Genomic DNA, 17,477 nt, shown 5'->3' with positions numbered 1-17,477 from the left:
GCGACCGTTTGGCTACATTTATGCCACTATAAGGCAACTATTTGGAGAATGATATAGCGACTGTGTTGTCACTACGTGGCGACTGTTTTTATAGTTTTGGTGACTGAGTTGCTACTACTTCGCGACTGGTGACAGGTTTAACTATCAATTTAGCATGCTATTTTTTGGAATCATAATTCTATTGTAATTACGAATATATTCACAAAAAACTTGTATTTAACATTCAAAAAAACATTCAACATTCAAGTTTTTAAGTAAACCGCCAAACAAACACAAGTTCATGTTTTCAAAGTCAGGGAAGAGAAGTAGGGAAGCTAAGGGAAATCCTCAGTTGGATCTTCTAAAACAGTAGAAGACTCGAGGAAGGCGAGAAAATTTGGGTCAGTTTTGGTGAAGTACTTCTTCACCATCCTCAAGTGCTTGATCACTACTTGTTGCCCATTTTCAACCCGCTTGATCTATGCTTGCTCAGCTGCAACCCGGAAAGCCTCTGCTTGCTCAGCTGCAACCTGGAAAGCCTCTGCCTCAGGATATGCTTGTAGAGTAGCTTGTTCCTCTATTTTGCGATTGGCTTCCTCAAGCTGTGAGTGCAGGGTTGTGAAAGGAGAACTGCTTCCTTCCTGGGTACTTTCGCTTCCCATTGATGCTCCCTAAGCTTCCAACTCTATAGTATTCCCCTCTATCGTTTATGATAGTTGACTGCATAATCAAAAGAAAAGAGGATTAGTCTTTGTCAGTTTCAAAGCGATAATATCAAAAGTACAGAGAATTAACCACATTACCTAAAAGAAGATCTCATCATCTTCCTCTTGAGATAGATGTGATCGATGCGAAGTACCATTAGACCCTTCATCATTCTCAAAAACAGCCAACTTAGCTCCCTTATTCTTCTTATATACCTCATGAACCTTCTGCGCCTTCCTATCGACAAAAATGTCATCCTTTTTGGTATGAGTCCTGAGAAAAACTTCACTAATAGTAGGCGGTCTTCCCAATTCAACTTTTTGAAATGTTGAAAACAAAACAAGTGAACTTCTTAACATTGTATAAGTAAAGAAAACAAATGTTCATAGCTAAAAGAACTTACCATCTCTACCTCGATTTGTAAGAACGACATTGGCTCCGATACATGCTTGTGAGGACCAAGACATCCGTGCTAATGATGTGGTTGAATTCTTTGCGTTGGCTTCTTTTGTGTCCCAATAGTCACACTGCCCACAGTGTGGTCTCAATCCAAGGAGGTTGTTGCTGTAACCTCGCTGCCTTATAAACTATGTTTTTCATACGCAGTTGACAGATCTTCTAGAATTTAGCTTCAATCACCGGTCAATGAGGGATCCCAAGTGTGTGTTTTCTACAAAACAAGGAGAGTTTGATGTTAGTTACACAATAATCAAAACAAAAGTAGAAGATCTGCGAATTCGAGGAAGTATCTTTCTCTTCTTCCAGTAGGCACACATCTCCAACTGTAATATGGCCCATCAAACTTGTTTGTAAAAATCTTTGTGATCTTCTGAGTTAGCTTACCCTTGTCCTTACCAAACCTACAAACAAATTTAAACTAATCAAACCACTACCAAGAACTAAATCAAACAAAATCATACAGTTCTTATCATTAAATCAAACCACAAACAATAACTAAATCTTACCTAATCGTACAGTTCATATCCTAATGACACTAATTCATGGCAAACTTACAAAAACGTTTTAGGATCCAATGTGGGAGAGATGATAGTGGTATATTCCTCAAGGTCATGCGTCCTAAGAAGCTCATCTAAAGTAGCGAGTATATTTTCCGAAAAAATTGGCTCCCTTAACACATCCTTCTCAGATTCGCTTCTTCTTCATCATCTTCTTCCTCGTGTGAGTTTTGAGATTGAGAGTTGTGATGCGAAAATTAGGGTGTCGAGGTTGAGGAAGTGGTGGTTGTTGATTCACGACTGGAGTCTGAATCGACGCCTCCCGTTGAATCGGTGTTGAAGATTAATTCTATCTAGAGGCTAGACGAACATATCCTCCAAATCTAGATTGAGTCGATCCGGATGCTCGAAATGGAGTTGATCTAGAACCTCAAGGAGATCCAGAGCCTCAGAAAGATCCAGACCCTCAAGGAGAACCTTTGCCCGACTAGAAAAGCTGTGTCGGAGGAGGATAGTCTCAAAGACTAGGTCCCGTTGGATTCTGCTCTAAATCTGGAAGTGGGGCTTGATGGTTCGTCGGCGTGAAGTCTTACTTGCTAGGAAGACTATTTTGATTCGGCCTCCAGGAAGAAGTGGGCGATTTGTATATGTCTTCGATCCCCTTCCTCTTCCTCTTTTGCCTTTTCTACCATGAGGAGCCATCGTTGGAAGCTAAAAGATGAGAGATTGAGAGGATTGAAGAAGAATTGAGATCGATCGCAAAAGGGGATTAGGATTAGGGTTAGGGTTTGTCGAGAGAGGATGAAAGGAGTTTAGGGTTAGGGTTTGTTGATTTAGTCGATAAAAGACCTTATATAGTCTAGGCTGATGGGCTCTCGTTATTGGATCTAGCCGATAAAAGCCCAATTTAATGCCCAAATAGAATATATGAGTCGCTAAATTGTAGTTGTAACTGGAGACCTATTAGCGACTAATTTAATCTGTCTCACATTATAGACTGATTATCGACTAATGTATAATCTAGACTATTTAGTCGCTAATACGTCATTATTCAGTCGCCAAAATGAACGACTACCTAATCAGTCGCCTGTTGGTACAAACCAAAGGTCCCACATCTGATGTTTAGAAAAAGAGTTTCTAATATATAAGCCAAGTACAACTCCAACTAGTATGATGCCTTTTAGGAAGGAGTCCAATAACAAATCCTTGCGGACTTGAGCATGTAAGCCCAAAGAGGACAATATCATACTAAATGGAAGTTGGAATGAAAGCCCATTCAATGGTATCAAAGCCTAGGTTGAAAAAGTGGACCTATGGCTTGGGGTATGATCGGTGTGGGAGAATCTCTCAAACATGACACGATAAGAAGGTGCCTCAAGAATTTCACGAATAAGAAGGTGCCTAGTTAAGGGTGCCAAAGTTTCGTTGAAGAGGAGGCCCAAGTTCGTGGAGTTTGGTTTGAAGGGAAGATTGTTGGTACAAACCAAAGGTTCCACATTTGAAGTTTAGAAAAAGAGTTTCTAATATATAAGCCAAGTCCAACTCTAACTAGTATAAGGCCTTTTAGGAAGGAGTCCAATAACAAATCCTTGCGGGCTTGAGCATGTAAGCCCAAAGAGAACAATATCATACTAAATGGAAGTTGGAATGGGCTTAGAAAGCCCATTACCGCCGAATGAAATCGCTAATACTTGTTTTTTTGTAGATATCATAAATCAAATCAGTCGTCGAATGAAGCCTTGAAACTGAAAATCATAAATCCAATGTATGACTCTAATGTTTTGTAGCATTGGTATCAAAACTAATTACGATCTCCTATATATCCAGGTGAATTTGTTCCCTATATTTTTTCTAATTTTCTGTTTTGCGATTTCTCGTCTTATAAAATCTAAAACCAAAATAAAAATCTGTTTTATTTTGAATTTTTAATTGTTATTTGCTTCTTGCAATCATAAACCAGGAAAAATAAAATTATGTTATTTGAATTCTTGTTTTGATTCTAAAAAGGAAAAGCCATAAAGTTGTATTGTTCGATTTGTCCATCTTGTTTTTCTGTTTGTTTTGTTTTCCCATTTAAAAATCAGAAAATTATATAAAAATTTACTTTTAATTATGCATGATTGGTTGGGCTGTAAATTAATCTTACAACCTTAATTTTTCTTAAAGCCTCGAATACATGTCAATCGTGTTGTAGTTTTTTTTCAAACTTACAGTCCAATTTTTTTTAAGTCTGTAGTAGAGTAAATTCTCGCAGACCTATTTTTTTTGCTGTAGAAATTTTAATTCATTAGATAAATACAAGAAATTGAATTTTTTGACATAAATACAAGAAATTGAAATTATCAATAATTCATAGGATTTTTTTATACCATCATAATATGTTTATTTAAATTAGTAATACAAGACATTTTAGTTACTATAAAAAAAATCTTTTATTACAACTATTATATTTACTAATCCTTTTTATAAATATTTAAAGTCAAAAACTTACAGTAACAATTGTAAAGCAACAAAAGTTATAGGTACAACCAACATATCTACAACAAAATCCCTACAGCACAAATTGTACAGTTAAATCCAAACCAATCACCTACTAAATTTTCTTATTTATTAAAAACAGAAAAAAAAAAACTGAATTTTTTTTGGTTATTTAAGTTTTTTGAGTTTTGTTTTAAAAGAAAAGAAGAAAACAAATCCATAATTCTTTCCATATTTGTTGATTGCGAACTTAATATGCTTATTCTGTTCTTTTTGCAAGAAAAAACGGAGCATTAATGGCCTACATGGAGAAAGAGGAGTCTTACTCTTATAAAGCAGATTAGAGCCAATGAGAAGATGATGAACAAAACATGAGCACCTACAGGTCAGGTTATGTGGAGCCATGACATGATGATGGATATAAAAGCTCGATATACCACGCATAGCTATCAATTTCATGGAATCCATCATCAAGGGCTACCAATTTCTAGCCCACTCGCAAATCCAAAATCAGAATATTTTTGAACAATGGATTTAATACTTATGTACCTAAACTCTTTCTTTTCAGGATTGGATTATCGACAGTGGGAAGAAAATATGAATTACTACTTCGATTATCATTCTACACCACACGATGACAATCTTTCACTTGCCCTTGGACAAGTCATGGTTAACGCTTTGAGGTGGTGGATCAAGACGAGTACAATCGATGATATGAACATAAGCCAAAGATCAGAACGTGAGAGAACCTAAACTGGATCATGTGTGCAAAGTATTCTCTGCAAATTCAAAATCAACAGAGCCAAGAAACTAACCTTCTAACACCAACCATCCGAGAAGCCAAAACACCCAATCTTAAGCCAAAAACAAACTCCAAATCTAATTGGAAACCAAGGAAAGTCGTATGTACCTAAGGTTCAAAATAACTCTTGTTACAGTGTGAAAAGGAAAGGGACACCATGCCAAGTTATGTCACATAAGAGAGGGTGTAACCAAAACCGAGCCGAATGGCGAAGCTAGAATTTATTTTTAATTATCGAGATTAAAATATAAAAATTATTTTCAATAAAATAGATGCTGCTGTTTGTTAAAATTATATTGATTGCATATAGCTTATGCTTCTTTCTTATTTTTTATTAAATAAACAAAATAATATTTTGATATTTCAAAAAAAAGAGTTTGGTTTGTATAAAACATGATAATTGATATTCATAAAAGACAATTATAAATGGGAGAAAAAGGTAAAAGAAAAAATAATAAAAATAAACCAGATCGTGGTATAGAAGTAAGTAAATTCATAACAATTAAAGAAAAAAAGAAATAGGCTATTGAAGCACATGAAAACTGTTCACAAATTAAAACATGGAAATTTATATATAATAGTTTATGAACCCACGCTACGCGTAAAATGAATGCCTTTTTAAAACTTTTAATAAATTTTGGTTTGATTTAAAATATTTACTAAAAATTACGGGTTTACGTTTTTGGTGGGAAAATTACGGTTTTTTGTTTTTGGCAGAAAAATTATGCGTTTACGTTTTTGGCGGGAAAAATCACGGGTTTTTTGTTTTTGGCGGAAAACTTTTGGGTTTACGTTATTGGCAGGAAAATCAAGGGTTTACTTTTTTGACGGAAAATTACGGGTTTATGTTTTATTGGTGGAAAAATTACGAGTTTACTTCTTCACAATTTCATCGCTTGTATATTTAAGAAATTTGGAAAAATATTTATTTTATTAAATTGGTTTAGATGTGTTGGTTAAACTTAAATTGACATTGGTTTAGAGATTTTAGTTAGTTTAATTCAATTTTATAAAACTTGATGGGTTAATTGGGTAAATTATTGAAACCATTAACCATTACAACCCAACTCATTTTAATCATCAAAGCAATTGACCCAATAACTCATTTGACCCATCAACTCATTTGAGTCAAAATTTTCAACTCATTAGGGTTCATGAGTTGAGTTGAGTTGAGTTAACCCATGAATTTTGACCCATTTTGACACCCCTAGTTTTAATATATCTACTTATTGTTAATAATTTAAATTTCTTGAGTTTTAAAGTTAGCATAGCAAATAATTCAATTTAAATATATATATAACTACAAATAACTCTAATACAACTTATTACAACAATTATCAAAAGAACATCTTTTTTGGCTCATATATTTTGATAAATGTTGTAAACGTTTACAAATTTTGGATGATCAAGTTTTTTTAGGTAAGACATTTTTATTGAGTCTCAGTCTCATGAAATAAATTGTTGTATGAGAAATATTTTCGACGACTTTCTCATTTTGGTATCCGCAAATTTACTATTGTTTTTTCGTTTATCTTCAATGGATTAGTAAGTATAGCTTTTCTAAAAATAAGATTCTATACACAAATATATTCATAAGCTTATCTATACTTTTTTTTTAACAACTCATATTTTTCTCACATTTCTTTTAATATCTATATAAATATTCGTTTAAACAACTTTTTCGAAGAGCTATCAATCTTTCTATTTTTTTGTAAGCACTCGTTTTATTTGTTTTGTTCTTTTATACGGTGTCTCTTTCCATCCTCTTATGATTTTGCCTATGCAGTACATCCCATACCTTCCAAAATTTTAACATGGTTCATATTTTGTTTTGGAAATTCATTCTATTCCTTGTTAGTAAATTTTTTTGTCAACCTCGTCAAGAGGTAGCTACGTCAAGTCAATAAACTCTTCTTTTGAATTTTATTTTTGCTCTATATTGTTTTCTATTATTCTGATAAAAAGTTTTAACTTCTAAATTGGTTCTTAACTCTATCACTTCTCTCCTTTGATGTTGCAGTTGAGATTCTCTTCACCTTCACGCTTCCCAGACTAAAAGACCTCATCTTATATATTTGGAACTTGATTCAAATTGATACGATCAAGAACACCACCATCAAACCATGACCTTGTTGCTTTAAAGCTTCACTGACCAAACACACCTTAATCCCTCTTCACTTCACCTTCTTATGAAAAAATCTTTCACATACTTCTTTCCTACAATGTCTCTTTCCATCATCTTATGATTTTGTCTAAGCAGTACATCCCTACCTTCCAAATTTTTCACATGCACCATATTTCTTCTTAGAAAATCCATTTTTCCTCTTGTTAGTAAAAGCCTTTTTCAAACTCGTCGAGAGGTAGCTTAGTCAAGTCAATAAACTCTTCTCAAGAATAAAATCTTTGTTTTGCTATATATTGTTTTCTATTATTCTAAAAAAAGGTTTTAGCTTCTAAATTGGTTCTTAACTTTATCACTTCTCTCCTTTAATGATGCAGTTTAGATCCTCTTTACCTGCACGCTTCCGAGACTGAAAAACCTCGACTTATATATTCTGAAACTTTATTCAAGTTGATACGATTAAGAACACCACCATGACACCATGTCCTTCCAAACTTTAATGTTTCACGGACCAAACACACCTTAATCCCTATTCACTTCATCTTCTTGTGAAAGATTTCACATACTTCTTTCCTACGGTATTTCTTTTCATCCTCTTCTGATTTTGTTTAAGCAGTACATGTTTTACCTTCCAAAGTTTTCACATGCTTCATACATATTTTTTGAAATCCCTTCCTTTTCTTATTAGTAAAAAGTCTTTTTCAAGCTCGTCGAGATGTAGCTTATTTAAGTCAATAAATTATTTATTTGAACTTTCCAGAATAAAATTATTGATTGACTATCAATGATCCATAGATGTTTATTTATATAGACGCCATTGCTTTATTATTTAGGACTTTATTAGTTTCCTTGGTTGTTACGAAGAAGTATTCCTTTACGTCATTAAGCTTTCCTTTTCGTTTAAACTTTAACTTTTTCAGACTTTCGGAAAACTTCCGCTTAGTTGTTTATTACTATTTTTTGTTAATTTTTAGAAAACTTCTTTTTATATTTGAATTTTTTTTCCAATTCTAATTATCTATATTATTTTAGAATTATGATTTTTCTTAATTTATTTGGAAGCTAATATAGTGAGACTAACAATGATATTAATATTTCTATATTTTAATAAGTGAATTATACATTTTTTTTATGTTCATATCTTTTTTTCCTTTTCATAAATATCTTAATATAAAAATTTGTTAAAATTTAAAAATGTAAACTAACTAATGGCTAAAAATATTAATTAATGACATGTCCAACCGCGATTGGTTGTTTTAAATCCTGTATAATTTATTAAGCAATCAATTATACAGGAAATTTTACATCAATTATAGAAGAAAGGAAAAATGATTACTTTGTCCTTAAAAGTACATGTTTTTGTTTGGAAAAACTAAATAAGATAATTATACAAAAACTATATGTATCTTATTTATTATCCTATATAATTTATTAATCCTATTTAATACCGCGATTGGTTGTTAATTATTGATGTCTCAACTGCGGATTAGTTGTTTTAAATCTCACGTGGAAGCCTCTAGAAGCAAATAGCCTCAACTTTTATATAGTATAGATTTATTAGTGGTTATGGAGCATATTAGTTTGCAATATTAAAAATTAAAGTAGATCATAACCCGTACTACTGTAAAGGTTGAATTCTATTGATACAAAATTTTATATATTATAATTTGTTTTTAGAATAGAGTTTTGATATATTATAGTAAGAAGTGAAAAACATATATTTTTTAGCCCTTATATATAAAATTAGAATGAATAATGTGTCTTAAAAATATAATATTTAGTTATAGATCATTTTTCTTAAGATATGAAAAAAAAAGTAATATTATTATTAAAAAGTTAATATAGTTTTCAAAATGAGTTTGTTTATGTTGACAACCACAAAATGAGATTTCATATAATTGAGTTAAATCAAAAATCTAAATATTATAAATTAATGGCATCTGAAACGTAGATTATTTTGAGTTAATTTAGAAATTAGTTATTATTTTGAGTTAATTTAGGAAGTTCTTTTTTCAATTTGTTATTCTTCGGTTGTTGAAATAGAGATTAATAAAATATATTATAAATTTTTTTGTATATAATAATATCAAATTTAACTCGTGACTAGAGTCTATATTTTCATTTCATAATCCTAATTAAAAAAATGCTTACACAATCCATCATTCGTTATTAAAATTGCATGCAAAATCAAATTATAAGATATTTAGGAGTGTCAAATCGTTTTTAAAAACATTATTTCTTATGCAATTCATCATTCGCTATTTTCAAAATTGTGAGATATCAAACCTTATTTGACCCATCTCATCATATAATCTTAACATGATAGTACATTTAACCCACCGCCTGATATAAATATTTTAAATATATATGTATAAAAATCAAAATAGAGTATTTATTTTTTATCTATAAAACTTTATTATATTCTTTAAAAAATTTAAAATAAACTATTTTAAAATGTTCCAAACTAAGTATATAAAAAGTTTACTGTAGTATATAAAATTCTCAATTTCAAAAAAGAAATTGTAGGAAATTGAATATAAATATTCCAATAGTTATAAGGGTTATAAAGCTCATAACTCATTCCATCATATAATACATTATATTTAATCGCCTCCTATTATAAATATTTTTTATATATCTTTTAAGAAAACAAATTAGAGTATTTATAAAAAAAAAAAATCTATTAAGAATTTATGACATCTTTTAAAAATATCAAGTAGAACTATTTTTAAATGTTCCAAAACTAAAAAAAAATAAACTTTATTTTAGTATATGAAATGTATGAAATTGAATGTAAAAATTCAAATTTTTATTTGTTACTTCGTTGAAAGTTTTCTTGAATTTATTTTTGACTACTACAAAAAATAATTCATGTATTGAATAGTTCATATTTTTAAGAAAAAATTCAAATCCTGGCATATACATAAACAATTTTTTTTTTTATTATACGGATGATATGATTATTTATTTGATTCACAAAAATAGAATCACAAAAAGATTATGGGTGAAGTATAATAATTAATAAAAATTAATATGGTAAGTTAGATATGAAATCTTATATGTAGATTTTGATTGGTCATTTTTTCTTGGAAATTAATAATGTATTTTCACTTTTAAAATTACATTTATTAAATTGCATAAATTAGTATTTGACTTGTTATCTTTATTGAGATGAATTCATTTTCTCTTTACAATTTTATTTCTAATGACATACCTATCTAATTACTTACAAAAGTAAGGTTATTCTGTATTTTGTACTTCCCAAATAATATTATAGGATGGTTTAAGGGGTCAAAAGATTGGTTTTCACAATGGGCACTAGGGTCAACCTATATGATTTTGATCAAATATCTACGTACTTGTTTATAAATGTCATTGCAGTTGACCCCATGAGATTTTATGGTTCTAGAAGGTCAGTCAAAAAAATTGTTGATGGATTTTAGTTTTTCAAAAGATGGTCTTAAAGACATTTCTCGTATTGTTATTATACAAGAGAAATAAGTGATGGAAGAAAAAAAGATTGGTGTTGGTTAGTTTACTCAAAAGCATTTAACATTTTTTTTTAATTTTGTTGTAATTTGTAAATTGTTCAACCAGAGAGACAATTGTCAATTGGCATCTATGAGATTCAGCGATTGGAGAAATATTTGGAAAAGGCTTAAAGAGCATGAATCTAGTCATGAACATAATATTTGCATGAATCAAAGGGTAGAATTAAAACGGAGGCCGGAGAAAAATGAGACAATTCAGAAATATGCTCAAGAAAAAATGACTAAAGAGAGAATTCATTGGATGCAAGTTTTGCTTAGGATAATTGTTGTGGTTAAAACTCTTGCTAAAAAAATCTAGCGTTTTGTGGAAGCAATGGAAAGATTGAAGAAGATAGTAATGGGAATTTCTTAAATTTTATTGAGATGCTTGGTGATTTTGATCCGGTGATGATAGAACATGTTAGAAGATATAAAGATGGTGAAGCTTGTTGTCATTATCTCAACAACAATATTCAAATGAGTTGAGAGCTTTGTTAGCTACTGAGATAAAAGCCAGGATTATGAGGAAAATTCAAGATGCAAAGTACTTCTTTGTCATCTTTGACTGCACTCCATATATTAGTTATCACGAACAAATGATTTTAATCATTCGTTTTGTAGATGTTTCAGCCACTTCAACTACGATAGAAGAATTCTTCTTGACATTTTTGAAAGTTGATGATACTTTTGGAGATGGACTTTTCTGTGAGCTCCAAGATGTGTTTGGTGCTTTTGAGTTAAAAATTGATGATGTTAGATATCATGGTTATGATAATGGCTCGTATATGAAAGGAAAGCATAAAGGATTGCAGAAAATGTTACTTGAGATTAATCCTAGGGGGTTTTACACAGCTTGTGGTGCTCATGGTCTTAATATTGTGCTTTGTGATATGGCAACCACTTCTTCAAAGGTAATACCATTTTTCGGAATCATTCAACGAACTTATTGTTTCTTTTCATCTTCAAATAAGCGGTGAAAAATATTTGAAGATGAGGTGGGAGGTCTAACACTCAAGCCTTTATCACATACTCGATGGGAGAGTCATGTTGAAAGTGTTAACGCAATACGAATTCAAGCACCCAAAATGGACGCTTTAGTTTATATTGTTGAGAGTAGTGATGATCCGTGAGAACTAAGCGATGTTAAATGTCTTGCAACAAGTGCAATACGTGGTATTGGAAATTTTGAGTTATTGGTTTCCATTGTTAGAAAGAGTTTGCAATCTGCAGATATGAACATAGATGTTGTTATCTTTCAACCGAAAGAGCTTGTTTCTTATTTTCAAAAGTTAGAGATTCAGGTTTTGAGAAAGCAAAATTGGTAACTGAACAAATTGTAGTTTAGATGGAGATTGAGGCTGTATTTTCCAAAAAAAAGTAAAGCGGGTCATTAAAATAAAAAGGAATTATGGTGAAGAATCAAAGAGAGTGAAAGGAAGTGTGGTTTTATCACAAGAGGCAAGCTTTATCCAGATTATGGATAAAGCTTTATGCTAGCTTGGGTAATGATTTTGTAGCAATATTCTGGGTTTTACTCTTGTTTTAGTTATTAGGATTATGTTGGTTATTACTTTTAATTTTTTTGTATTTGAATTAAGACCTTTTTAAGAACAATGCTTCGCGTCCATATAATCCTAGGATCGGCTATGGATACATGTACAAAGAAACTAAAATTAGACCGAGGAGAAGCTTCCATTAGAGGAGAGGTCTTCTTCGACAAGATTCAATACCATGAAGAATCCACCCCAATGTTGAACGAAGCTGCTATCAAAGATGATGAAGGTGTCAATGAAAATATTCAGATCAAAGAAGAACCTTCGGATGCTCAACCAGTTGACCAAACCTGATGTAATCTTCTAAATCCTTATACACTTAAACTAACTTGAATTATCTATGTTTAGGTAAATAAGTTTCGAGGAACTTCTTGAAGAGCGAAGGTATGATGAATGCATCACCCCATTAGCTGAACCAGAGATCCACCAAACATGCCATTCAAGCAATATATGTACCCCTGAAGGAGCATATCAAATCAACCCAAAACCGCTTGGAGTATATTAATGCATCTCTCGTGAATCCAAAAACCATAGATATGAAAAGCCCACCGGAACATGAAGACACCACCCATTTTCCAAACGCGTTAGTTTTGTGTCATATATGGAAAGTTGCCTATCTCATCCCTTGTGTGCCTTCGAGAGCTATACATTAAAACCAAGACAGCCAGTTTACAAGATTCCTCCCCACAAGAGCCAAACTGTACCTTAACACATGGGAAACCTTCAGACCCAAGACTTGCCTTTTACGGAGCCAAGCACATTCAAACACCAACGGTTCTTTCCTTTGCATCTCTCATGCGTTTTGGATGCTTTTTCAGTGCATCTAGATATCCAAAGAAACTTCGCACTCAAGCTCTCAAGACTAAACATACTTTCCTTATCTCGACCGATTTCACATTAAAACTCCAACGGCTTGTTTTCTTTATTTAGTTTCTTATTTTAGGATTTTAGAATGCTGATTAAGCTCAGGTTTTCCCCATTGTAAAACCCAAGTATCGTTCAAGTTTTTTTGCAATAAACCTTTGTGTTTTGTTTAAATACGTGTAGTCTTTTGTGTCCTTGTCAATTCAAATCTATTGGTTATTGGTGTGATTATTTAGTCTTGTTTACGTTTCTTATGTGTTTATGAGACTCAAACATACAGGTTCGTTCTATCTCCACCTCGTCCCATCAATCCATCTCCAGTCGTAAGCTTTGAAACCAAGAAGAATAATCAACAGTGTTACAATACCTTGGTGATGGCGTGATGGACAAAACAACTCTGAAGGATGATCTCGAATAACATCATCAAGAGGAAGAAAACCAACTTAAAGTCCAAGTTTGTTCACCTACCTGTTAGAAAGTGATGTGGGAGCATTGTAATACATAGTGTGTGATTCATGTTAGCAATACCGATCAAGCTTAATGAAAGATCAAGCTTTCTTTGGCGGCCACCAAGAATCCAACACAGAAATACAGACTACCCTAATGAAAGATCAAGCTTTCTTTCGGTAAAGAATTCTAATATGATTATCTTGTTTTTTATTCATTTAGTTTAATCTTTAAAGCTCGTGATTTAAGTAATATCTTATAAATAGATTTGAGGGTCATTGTTTAGACCTATCTTTTTCATTGTATTTTACTTCGCAATTCCCAAAGATTTTTTTGGAGTGTATTTCAGAGACTTCACAACCTTGTAGAGAGAAGATTTTCTGAAACTCTATTCCTTTTGAATAGTCCTCTTGTTAGTTTTAGGGATTTGGATGAATTAGTATATTGATAACATGTTAGGATAATGTCTTTAGAGTTCTTCATCTTTGATTATTCTTAATGCTAGTTCTAGAGTAGCTAACTAGAACTTCATCTTATGATAATAAGTTAGACATGAGAGTATGATTATTATCGTAATTGTTTTAGGTGGGCAGAAGTAGCTAAATATAGACGAGAGTTTGTTTAGATACTTTTGTGAACATATCAAACCTTATCGTTAATGCTTGTTTAGTTTTAGGGATTTAGATATGAGAGTTGGAATTCATGCTACTAAGCATAGATAGTCAATACCGACGAGATGTGGTTGATTATAGTTTTGTGACTTTTAAGTTTGAGAACGGTTAGCGAATAATTTCTAATTAATTGCTAGATCTACAATTTATCTTTTTCTGAGAAGTTCTCTACGCATGTCGCTTCAATCCATCTGAATTTACAATCAATTTGATTTGCTTTTCATATTTTAATTTACTTGATATTAAATTTAGCTTAATTTTGATTCTTATAACTTTCTATGTGAACAAAAGAGCTTTGTAAATCCGACCCTTAAGTACTACAACCATCTCTTAATTTAACTACTACAACCATCTCTTATCTGATGTTTAATTTAATCCATATCAAAATGTATGATATTTTACCTTTGTTTAAAAACTAATTTTTCTAACCTTCATTTGATTTACATGTTCATAGATCACTCTGAATGTCCCATGACACATATCAAATTTTCACTCATATTACATAATTGCAACGAGAGTGTGTAATTTTTGTTCAAATTTTTTTTTTAAAGGGTTCACTTTGAAGTGAAATTGAAACAAGTAACATATAGATATCTTATATACTCTAAATAAATGTCATTTTTTGGTTTTGGTTGTATATTAGTCTCAACAAATGATTTTTATTCAGTTATTATTATAATGAACTTTAGAGATGTTGTTTAGGTTTACTACTCGCTTGAATATGGAAGAGATATTGTTCGGTTCACTTCTTGAGATTTTTTAGGGGATTTCCTTAGGATTTATTGCATGATACTCTTTAATTTAAATTTTTATTTGTAATTTTGATACTTTTTATTCTTTTTTTTTTTTAGTTTTAATTTTGTTTTTTTTGTTCCACATTAGCAGCATTCTCTATACCTCCATCCACAACATCTACTCCAGCAACATGGTTGTCATCAATAGCCACAACGATAATCTCAGCACCAGCAGCAACTGCATTATTTACCACAGCCACAATCGCCGCTCCAATAACCACAATCGTCGCTCTAGCAACCACATTCTCCCCAATACCAACTATAGGTTTTTTGGGTGTAAATGTTATGATGATTATGGTTTTGTTGAATTAAACGGTATTTTCTCTAATCTACTCTAATGTATATTTATAGTAGTATGGACATTATAACATTGAAGAGGAAAGATACATTTTCAATTTTTTTTTTTTATGGAATATTAAATATTTAACTAAAACTAACATTTATTATTAATAATTTATATAAATATATTTAAATTTAATCTCTCATATACTTTTATTACATGTTGAAAATAATACTCATAAGAAAATGAGTTTTGATTATTTATTTATTTTTTAAAAGAGTTATTTTAAGAAGAAAATAAACAATAACTATTGATTATTTGAGACCTTAGTTAAAAGCTAATCTTTCTTAATTATCTCCTTCTTTATTGTCTTTTTGAAATCTTGAAATTCCAATTGATTTTCAAATCTTTTATAGTTGAAGTTGAAAATTATTATACAAAAATTATTAAAAATTGACTCTGTTTCTTGTTTGTTCGTGTACCTGTTTTTTTTTTTGTCATCTTCCTATATCTGTTTCTTGTTTATATTCGACTCACCCTACTCTTAATTATATCTCAAATCTATTTTACACAAGAGAAACAAAGAGTAAGGTATAAGTAAACCAAAACACAACTAAAACAGGAAATGTCTCCAACACCATAGGGGGAGGTCTTATCCCCTCTTCTAGACTTTTTTATTAAATCAATAACATTAATTATATAAAAGAATTAGACATACATATTGGGTATCACTAATAAATATGTTTTAGAGGCCAATTGGTAACGACTTTGACTATTGACGAACAAATTTAGATTGCATGAACTTTGGCTGCAAAAACTTTGATTGTAAGGAACCTAGCTATAGAAACTTAAGAGACTTTAGCATCAATTCATAAAAATTGTGGATATAAAATTTTGATTTTAAATTATATTTTTGGTAATTTTAATCAATTTAGATTTTGGTTTTGTATCAAAAATTTTATTAGATATTACTTATGAGTTTCGGTTTTGTGGTTGAGCAAAGTGATTTCCTCTATGAGAGTTTCATTCATTTAATCGAAGTGATTTCCTCTGTGAGAGTTTCATTCATTTAATAGAAGTGATTAATTATATGATCATATAATTAAAGAGTAAGTGTTTTACTATATGATCAAAATTATATTAGATTTTATTATATTCATTCAAATAATAGAAGATTTTTACCAAACCTCTACCCTCTCAACTCATCAAGAGTCTACATTTACAAATACGATCCATGGGGCCTCCCAAGTAAGCCACATAATTCTAAATTTTGAATTTTCTCCAAAGTTATGGAAACAAAATCTTTGATTTTCTTGCATCTTCTTGAATCGATGCTTAAAAAGAGCTTGCGGCGATGAGGAAGAAAGAGTGGTACTTCTACTGTCCAAGAAACAAGATATACCAGAACAGAACAAAACCTAACTAATTAACCAAAGGTGGAATTTTGAAAGCAATTGGAACAGACCGTTCTATATATACTCGTTGGGCTCGACTTGATGCATCGGTTTGAAGAAGTCTCTAGTTTATTACTGTGATTATTACTGTGATTGCATAATGCACGAATTTACTTTATGGCTAATAGGTGTTTAATTAATCCCATCTTGATTTAAGAAAGAAAACTAGTTACCAAGAAAGAATCAGACCAAGTATTGATCACTTTGGTACAAATGCAGTTTTATAAATATCATACTTACCACTTTTAAAATCAATTTGAACCTAGTAAATATTATTCTTTGTATAAATAGACTAGAACCATGTTTGTAAACATATAAAAGAGCTATATATGTAAACATTAGAACTCATTATAATATATACGAAGAATTCTGAATCTTACATGGTTTCAGAGCTATATATATCAGAATTAACAGAAGTGAGTGCGTGAAGGCACAACAACAAAGAGAGTGAAGTATATTTGTAGAAGTCAGGGTATGTTATCGGGCATGCAATTTCTTGATGGTCTTTAGCTTATGTGTGTCACTCTTTTTAGTAATGAACTTAACTTCCCTTTTTGACCACTTCAGAGAACATTAAAGAGAGAAATCGAGTGTTTCGAATCTCATTCAGGATGATTTTTCTCTCAAATTTTCTCTTTCTAATCACAATCTCTTGCGCAGTCGGTGGGGGTTCTCCGTCGATTTTGGTGACGGTGAGGACCCCATGGTTCATGGTGTTTCAATCGTGATTCGCTCAACCTTCTCGGAAAAGTTATCCAACCAATATCATGGGAGAAGTTTCTGCGAGACACTGGCGGTAAGAGTTCTATCATTGGTGTTGCATCGCAGAGTGGAAAAGGGAG

General features: G+C 31.4%; 1 long non-coding RNA gene and 1 pseudogene across 2 annotated transcripts; both read right to left on the bottom strand.

Annotated features, from left to right (window-relative positions):
- Nucleotides 1–329: 329 nt before the first annotated feature.
- On the bottom strand, nt 330–2,188 carry AT5G28464 (annotated as a pseudogene; the record flags this gene model as incomplete). The annotated part of the gene is made up of 1 exon: nt 330–2,188.
- A 2,404-nt stretch (nt 2,189–4,592) lies between these two features.
- On the bottom strand, nt 4,593–5,080 carry AT5G04745. Its single transcript, NR_142782.1, has 2 exons — nt 4,933–5,080; nt 4,593–4,894 (listed from the first exon to the last, which is right to left on the bottom strand). It is a non-coding gene; the product is annotated as an other RNA (long non-coding RNA).
- Nucleotides 5,081–17,477: the final 12,397 nt, after the last annotated feature.

Source organism: Arabidopsis thaliana, chromosome 5 (genome assembly GCF_000001735.4).
Source record: "Arabidopsis thaliana chromosome 5, partial sequence".
NCBI lineage: Eukaryota > Viridiplantae > Streptophyta > Magnoliopsida > Brassicales > Brassicaceae > Arabidopsis > Arabidopsis thaliana.
The sequence above is the reverse complement of the archived record's forward strand: the minus strand, read 5'-3'. Positions and strand labels throughout refer to the sequence as shown.